General features: G+C 37.5%; 1 pseudogene; it reads left to right on the top strand.

The window, feature by feature from the left end:
- The first annotated feature begins 6,317 nt into the window (after nucleotides 1-6,317).
- Nucleotides 6,318-7,357, top strand: LOC100653608 (olfactory receptor 10D3-like; annotated as a pseudogene).
- The last annotated feature ends 811 nt before the right edge of the window (nucleotides 7,358-8,168 follow it).

The following is an 8,168-nucleotide window of genomic DNA, read 5'->3' as shown; positions in this document are numbered from 1 at the left end:
GCTTTTCATATACAGCACTTAATCTGAAATTCATAAAAACAGTTTGTGAGAGGTATTATTTCAATTTTTTAGTTAAAGAAATTTGATGGTCTTCAGACAGTCTAAGTAAGCTGCTCACTCTCATGTATCAGCAATTATATGTCCATGATTTGAACCCAGATCTTTTGACTCAAAGTCTTATAGTATGGCTCTTATGCACCTGAACCTTCTGATCGGTTTTGGGAGGACTCAATCATGGCTATTTTTGAAAAGAGTCAGGAATAAATTTTTTCATAAGCAGTATTATCTCTACTTTTCAGGTAAAACTGATCTAGTTGAGATAATCAGTCGAATGTTCTTCCAGGATTCTGGTAGCTCCTCCGGTACAGTTCTGAACAATAGCTTCATCTTTTGTGTACAAGGACCGACTGGTCATGTCCCACTTATAAAATAATTATTAGTTTCTCCAAACTACTTACTCAGAAAATGACGTAGCCTCTAAGCCTTAGGGACTCAAGGCAGACTTCAGAGGATATGGTCCCTTAGTCATGCCAGCTCTGTTTAAGTTTGTGATACCCACACTTGGGCAAGGCTTTTGAGCCTACAGAAAAGATCAGCTGATCAGAGGAGTCTGGTTTGGGAATTTATTTGCACAGAATCTGAATGGCTCAAGGATAGAGACATAGGAACACCACAAGCCTAAAGGCTCCAGGATCAAGCTGATCTATAGAGTCCTTTCTAACAAGGGGATTAGGAAAATTGTCCACAACTGATGCCAGAGAACAGAAGAGAGTAAGCCTGTATTTGACTTGGACCTGAACACTGTATATACAAATGGTGTAAGCAGCACTTTTTATTACATCCATTTTTTTGCCCCTCTCTCTCCTTTTGTATTTTTCCATCCCTTCCTCTCCTCCTCTCTGCCCTTTCTGCATCTCTTCTTTACTGTTGTTTTTTTTTTCACCACTTGCTGTGAGTGAAGTAGTTACAAAATTTTCACTGTTCCTTTGTGAAAAACGAATACAAGTTTCTTTTCTTTTCTTTTTTTACATTTAACTTTAACCTGTTCATTCATAGAGATTATATTTTATGTTTCTAGTTTAGGCTGTTGCATAGGGTTCTTATCTATTTTGAGAGTCTTAAACCCTTTCAAGAACACAAGAATACTATTAGATCTTTTCTCCAGAAAAATGTGTGTGTCTGTGTGCATGAGCAAGTGTGAACGTATGTGTACATATAACCATAAAATTTTAAATATAATTCAAGAGATTAAGTGGAATGGATTCAGAATCACTATAACAGAGTTTCTACTACAAAATATCTTGGACTTAAATTCTGATCCTGAGGGAAAATTGCTTCTCTCTTGACCTCTTCGTCTAATTGAGAGATAAACACATCATATTTTTGGTCCCTTCCAGGTTTAATCACCCAAGATTAATTCTGTATTAGTATCAACACATAAACCTGCTCTATGGCCCTGTTTTATCTGATGGTGATAAAAGCACACCTAAAGTTGAGGAAACTCTGGTGGCTTAGTGATTAAGTGCTACGGCTGCTAACCAAAAGGTCAGCAGTTCAAATCCCCACCAGGTGCTGCTCGGAAACTCTTTGGAGCAATCCTACTCCGTCCTATAGATCACTACGAGTCAGAACAGACTCGACAGCAATGGGTTTTAAAGTCAAGGAGTTTTGCCATAGGATTACCCACTGGAACCTTAAGGTGTCGGTTCCTAATCTGTTAAATGTCCCCTGGTATAATTGTTCCCCTAAATCTTGCTATTTGCTAAACAGAAGAGACTTAATGTAACCATCCTAATACACTTAACAGAGTTCTTGTCCCTTAGAGTCATTGTCTCAGATTTCAAATGATTAGTGTCGCTTGACGAGTCATTTTCTGTAATTAAGTTCAATATTATCATACGTCAAATAAATACTCATCCCGATACTCCTCTCTATACCCAGCTAAGTGTTTGATGTATCCTATGAAACCACACAGCTGTATGAGGCATCTGTTTTCCCCAATATTCAGGGATAGTTGGGATCTAGATTGGTGCTCTAAATCACTCAGGAATAATCATATCCTAAAATGAACCAATTGGAATCCTATGACTTATGCTTACCCCACACCTTACCAGTATCTCTATTTTTATTTGGCTTCATCAATTACTGTCTGATAACCTTGATCAAGTTATTTAATCTTTCTGTGCTTCAGTTTACACTTTCACAAGTTGAGGGTAATGATAATAGCTACTATAGATGGTTTTTAGAAAGAATTAAATAGATCCATATATACAGTTTAGCTCAGAGTGAGTTGTAAATCAGTTAATACATATGAGTAGGAAGGGACGCATTGGCAATGAATATGTGTCTGTGTATATGTATATATCTATGTGCACATACATATATATGTATATGTATGTAATAGTATATATATAAATTAATTATTTTTTAAAATTCACTGACTTTAACAGTGCATCTGAGATGTTGATTAATCTCAGGACTGATAACGAGTTGAAGGGAAAGAGGTCTCAGAACTCCCCAGGCTTCTTAAGTTCTCACAAATGTTCTCTCATGTTCTTTCCTCAGTATTTTTCTACTTCTTCACACATTCTTGGAGTAATCTGGCTTATGTCCGTGTTTTTAGTGTCTAGCCCTGAGTCATGCTTCCAACTTGCCTTTTGGACATCACTATTTGGTTAGTCCATGGACTCTTCAAAGCCAACAGGTACAAAAACAATTGTATTATTTACCTTGAAAAAAAAAAACTAGATATTAGTTTTATAATGCACTGGATTCCTCCTGTATCTTATATGAGAGCAGTACTATCCACCTGGTTTTTCAAGTTAGATTACTTCCTTTCTTCATTCTGTCCTCCTGCCCTCACGTCCAATTATTTACTTCTTCGTTCTTTTCCAGTTGCCTCAGAGTCAGTTCTGACTCGTGGCAACCCTATGTGTATCAGAGTAGAACTGCTATGTAAGGTTTTCAGTGGCTGATTTTTGGAAGTAGATTGCCAGGCCTTTCTTGTGAAGCACCTCTGGGAGAACTTAAACCTCAAAACTCTTGGTTACCAGCCGAGTGCCTTAACTGTTTGCGCCATCCAGGGACTCCAATTATTTACTAAGAGGTCAATTCTACTTCATATTAATTTATCATTTCTCCCTCTCTTGACTGGGTGGTTGCTTTAGGTTCCTAGCTTGTCTCCCTAGCTGTATACTATTCATCCTGTAAAACATCCTATACATTGCTATTAAAGTCAGTCATCTAAAATATTAAGCTCATTATTTTGCATCATTGATTAAAGCCAGATCCTCTCATCTAGGGTTTTTCACATTACAGATCCTAGATATTTTCCTCTTTTGTAAAGACTTCTCTCAAAACCCCAGCAGGAAATATTAATTTCCTGACTATACCATACACATACCTTTAATGCTCTAATTATTACACTGAAATGATCATGCTTATTTAATTTGTATTTCATTTTCCCACCAGTGTGTGCTTTTCCTGATAGAAGAGTCTATGAATTATTAATGTTGGTGCCTCAGTATCTCACCTGATTTCTGGCCATAGTATATGATCAATGCATGTTTGTTGAATAAAGGCATTAACTTTTTTCTTCTGATTAATGGCTAAACTTTTTCTAATTTGCTTTATTGAGAGTATAATCTCTCAATTTTGCTGTAATAATCTTTCCCCCTTTCTCCTTTTAAACCTATGGAATCAACAGATTGTTTACTTATCCAAAATTTCAAGGAAAAATATAATGGGATCACCAAAAAAGACATAGTCTAAATGATCTCTCAGTTTTTATTTTTCATAAACATTTTGGATGTCTCATTAGCTCCTGATGCAGTAAGGAAGAAAAGCACAAGGGTGTATGACAGATTTTGCAAAAGCTGATAATCTGTTTTTCTTCTTCATTCTATATGTTAATCCAGATTTTGCACTTGATGTTTATTTTCCTTTTAAATGTGAGAAAAACTGGTTAATGTGCTAAGTGCAACTAAGTTCACGTGGTAGATTCATAAACAAGTAATATTCTACCCCAGGAAAATCATGGACTTTGTTCTTTCTTAATCCCTTTTGGAGCAGAAAAACTCTCTAGAATCTTATGAAATATTCTGTCTCTTCAGTGACTTGCTCTGTCTATCCATAGGCTCTGAACAGAATATCCTGCTGTGTTTAAAAAAAAAAAAATTAGTTGAAATGAACCCAACCAACCCAGTGCCGTCGAGTTGAAAGGATCATTAAAAATCTAAATCTCGTTTCTATTCAGAGCAGGAAAAGAATGTACAATATCCACAGTTCTTTTAGTAAAGAAGAATTTGCTGTCATGTTGGATAGATTCCTTTTACCTCTTTCTTTGAAAAACAAAATATTTATGCTTTTATGTGGGCAAGGACTTAAAGTTGGAAACTAGAGGACTTCATAATTGAAAGATTATCACTCAGCAAAGAAGACAGTTTATATTGGGTGTTGTTGCTAGGTGCCATTCAGTTGGTTCTGATTCACAGGGTCCCTATATACAACAGAAGGAAACACAGCCCGGTCCTGCACCATCCTCACAATCATTGCTATGTTTGAGCCCATTTTTGCAGCAATTGTGTCAATCCATTTCGTTGAGGTTTTTCCTCTTTTTGCTTACCCTGTACTTTACCAAGCATGATGTCCTTCTTCAGGGACTGGTCCCTCCCGATAATATGTCCAAAATGTGTGAGACAGAATTTCACCATCCTCCCTTCTAAGGAGTGTTCTGGCTGTACTTTTGTTTGTTCTTTTGGCAGTCCACGTATATTCAATATTCTTCACCAACACCGTAATTCTAAGGCATCAATTCTTCTGCAGTCTTCCTTATTCGTTGTCCAGCTTTCACATGCATATGAGGGTTGAAAATACCATGGCTTGGATCAGGCACACGTAAGTCCTCAAAGTGACTTCTTTGTTTTTTAACAGTTTAAAGAGGTCTTTTGTAACGGGTTTGCCTAAAGCATTATGTTGTTTCATTTCTTGACTGTGCACCAAGATACTTTAATAGGCTTGAGAGATGGCCAAATACCAAAAAGATTCAATTGGATAGTAATGGATGATTTGTGTAGGGACTTGTATTTTGAAGAAATAAAACAAAACAAACAAAAAAGAATGGTCTCAGCATTGAATAGTAAAGCTCCTTAAAAATTTACATGTAAAAATGTTCTGTTTCAGACCATGGTGTTATCAAATTTGCTCTGAAGGCTCATGAGATGTTAGAGTACACTAACAGAAATAGAGCAAGGGATGCAATAGTACTATCCCACACTGTATAATTCATACTGGAGTGTTGAACAATAGTAGACAAGAAGAACAGGGATAATACAAGAATTGTCATTGAGGAACACAAAGCCAAGCCATTTAAATAGCATTGGAAAAAGCAAGGAAGACAGGTAGCCTTCAAATTTCTGATGATTTTTCATATGGCAGAAACTTGTTTATTATTTTCCCAAGAAGCAAATCTAAGACCAAATGGGTAAGAGCTACAGTGAAATAGAATTTACCTTAAAACAAACAACCAACACCACCAACAGCAAAAATAACAAAAAATAAAAGGAAAAAATCAAGGTTTTAGAAAGATGGAATAGTAATGTCTGAGGGGTATAACTTTCTCCATCATTTAAAGTAATTGTGTGTAGACTAGCCAGCCACTTTATGGAGATGTGGATAAAGTAATCTAAATAAAAGAATGAATGATTGAACTAAATAGCCTTTAAGGTTCTTTAAATACAGAGAATACATTGATTTTAATTTTATCCACATTTCCATAACTCTTTTCTCTTTTTTCCCAATTATTGTATAATGGGTTTAGAATCCTTGGGTTTGAATCCTGAACCTATCACATGCTGTATGTGAGCATGTTGACAAGTTATTTAACTCCCTTCATTCATAGTTTCTTCATTACCTAAGAGGTGCAAATAAGAATACCTATCTTACAGGATTCTTTTAAGGCTTAATTAGAAAAAGGTTATGAAAATTCTATGCAAACTACAATTTCATGTCATCTTTTTCTTTTTCTCTATTTCCTTTTCCTTTCTGTCTTTGTCTTTCCGTTCCTTTTTTAGTCTTCAACATTTCTACTCTTATTATCATTTGATATTTTTTATACGAATGGTAGTAAAATAAAATCTATTCGCCAGTCAAGTTACCTGCATTCAGACCTCACCATAACATACTGCACCTCCTTCTGAGTATACTTGCTTGTCCTGCATTCTGAGTCATAATAAAAAGTATCCTTTCATTAGTAGAGCTATGATTTCCTTCCTCCTTGTGAATCTACTGATCATATCACATTTTTTTCCAATCCTGGCATGATAAATGGGAAAGCTGGCAAGGAGTGGAAACTGGTACCTTGGATTATTAACATATTGTGTTTTTCCTCCTCTCCAGTTGGATTTCTAACTTTTATAGCCATAGAGAATCACATTTTAGTAACAGAGTTCACCCTGTTCGGCATCCCACATGCAGAGGGGCAGGAAACTGTACTCTTTTTTGCTTTCCTTATCTTCTACCTTTGCACTCTGCTAGGAAAGCTGCTCATCCTTTTGGCTGTGATGTTTGATTCCTGCCACCACATCCACATGTGTTTCTTTTTCTGTAAACTCTCAGTGCTAGATGTTGGTTTCTCTTCTGTGAGCACACCAAAGATGTTGGCCAAACTGCTTGTGTGGAACCGAGTCATCTCCCTGGGTGGTTGTATGTCCCAGGTCTTTTTCTACCACTCTTCAGGCAGCACTGAGTGCCTGCTCTATACAGAGATGGCCCATGACTGGTTTGCTGCCATCTGCCACCCACTGCATTAGGGCCATCATCATGAACCGCCGGGTGTGTACAGTGTTGGCTGCTGGCACCTGGTTTACTGTTTCCTTTCATGTCACAATTCTTACTACACTGACCTTCCAACCGCCATATTTGTGGGTCTAATGAGGTAGATTATTTCTTTCATGACATCTTCCCTGTAATCAAATTGGCCTGTGGGAACATCCTTATCATTGAGACTGTGAGCTTCACCAACTTCGGCCTTGTGCCCATGGCCTACTTCCTCCTCACCCTTGCCGCTTACATCTGAATCGTCATTGCAGTGCTAAAGATGCACTCTGCTGAAGGGAGGCGCAAGGCAACATCTACCTGTGTTTCTTACTTTTCTGTGGTCACGCTGCTGTTTGGGCCCTGTGCTCTCATCTGTACTCAGCCATCCTTGAGCGAGATGTTGGTAACCCCAGTGCAGATCTTTGGCAATGCAGTTACCCCCATGTTGAACCCCACAATCTACGCTCTGAGAAACAAAGATACCAAGGGAGCACTGAAGAAACTGGCTGGGGGCCAGATTGTTTTGGAAGGAAGTCACTAGTCAAATTGTGGATAAAGTTTATTTTCTCCTTATTTGGGTACTAAAATAATTTTTAAAATCTACATTCATGCAAGTTGTAACAATATTCCTACCATAAAGACAGCTGGAAAGCAATTCCAACTGATATAAACCTGCGACATCTTCCTCATTCTCAAAGACCAGGGATTGGCAAATTTTTCTCTAGACAGTGAGTACTTTAGGCTTTGTGGCTATATGGCCTTTGAAAGAAATACTCAGGTCTGCTGTTGTAGCATGAAATCAGCCATACATAATATTTTTAAAAGAAAAGAATATTGCCATGTTCCAATAAAATTTTATTTACAAAAACAGGTAAGAGGTAGTATTTGTCCCATAGGCCATAGTTTGTCAACCTCTGTCACAGGGCTAGCTAAATATGAAAACACTCTTTTTACAAGGCTATATTGAAAACCGTTTAGGAATGACCTTTGACATATACTGAGTCCCACAAGGGCAGACGTTGAATTACTGATCAGGGCTGGGCAGTGAAGGAATGAACGTTAAGGAACACAATGATTGCGTCCTGTGGAGTGCACCGTAGCACCTTAAGTACACATAGTGACAACTGCTCCTTGCAGGAGGTCCATTTAGATGGGATCCATACTAATACATAGAAATGTTTTCGCACCTCTGGTCCTTGCAGCAGAGATTCACTTCTAACCACGTTTCTTGGCATGAAGGTAAATGTCTTCTACTTCTGTTGTTAAAACAATCTGTTCCACCTCTTAAGTCTTTTAGAAGGATCAGCACAAAGCTGATTCCTATGAAGCAGAGGTTATAGATCTCCCAAGTA

This window comes from Loxodonta africana, chromosome 15, assembly GCF_030014295.1.
Source record: "Loxodonta africana isolate mLoxAfr1 chromosome 15, mLoxAfr1.hap2, whole genome shotgun sequence".
Classification (NCBI taxonomy): Eukaryota; Metazoa; Chordata; class Mammalia; order Proboscidea; family Elephantidae; genus Loxodonta; species Loxodonta africana.
Note: the sequence above shows the minus strand (reverse complement) of the source record. Positions and strands in the feature narration are given on the sequence as shown.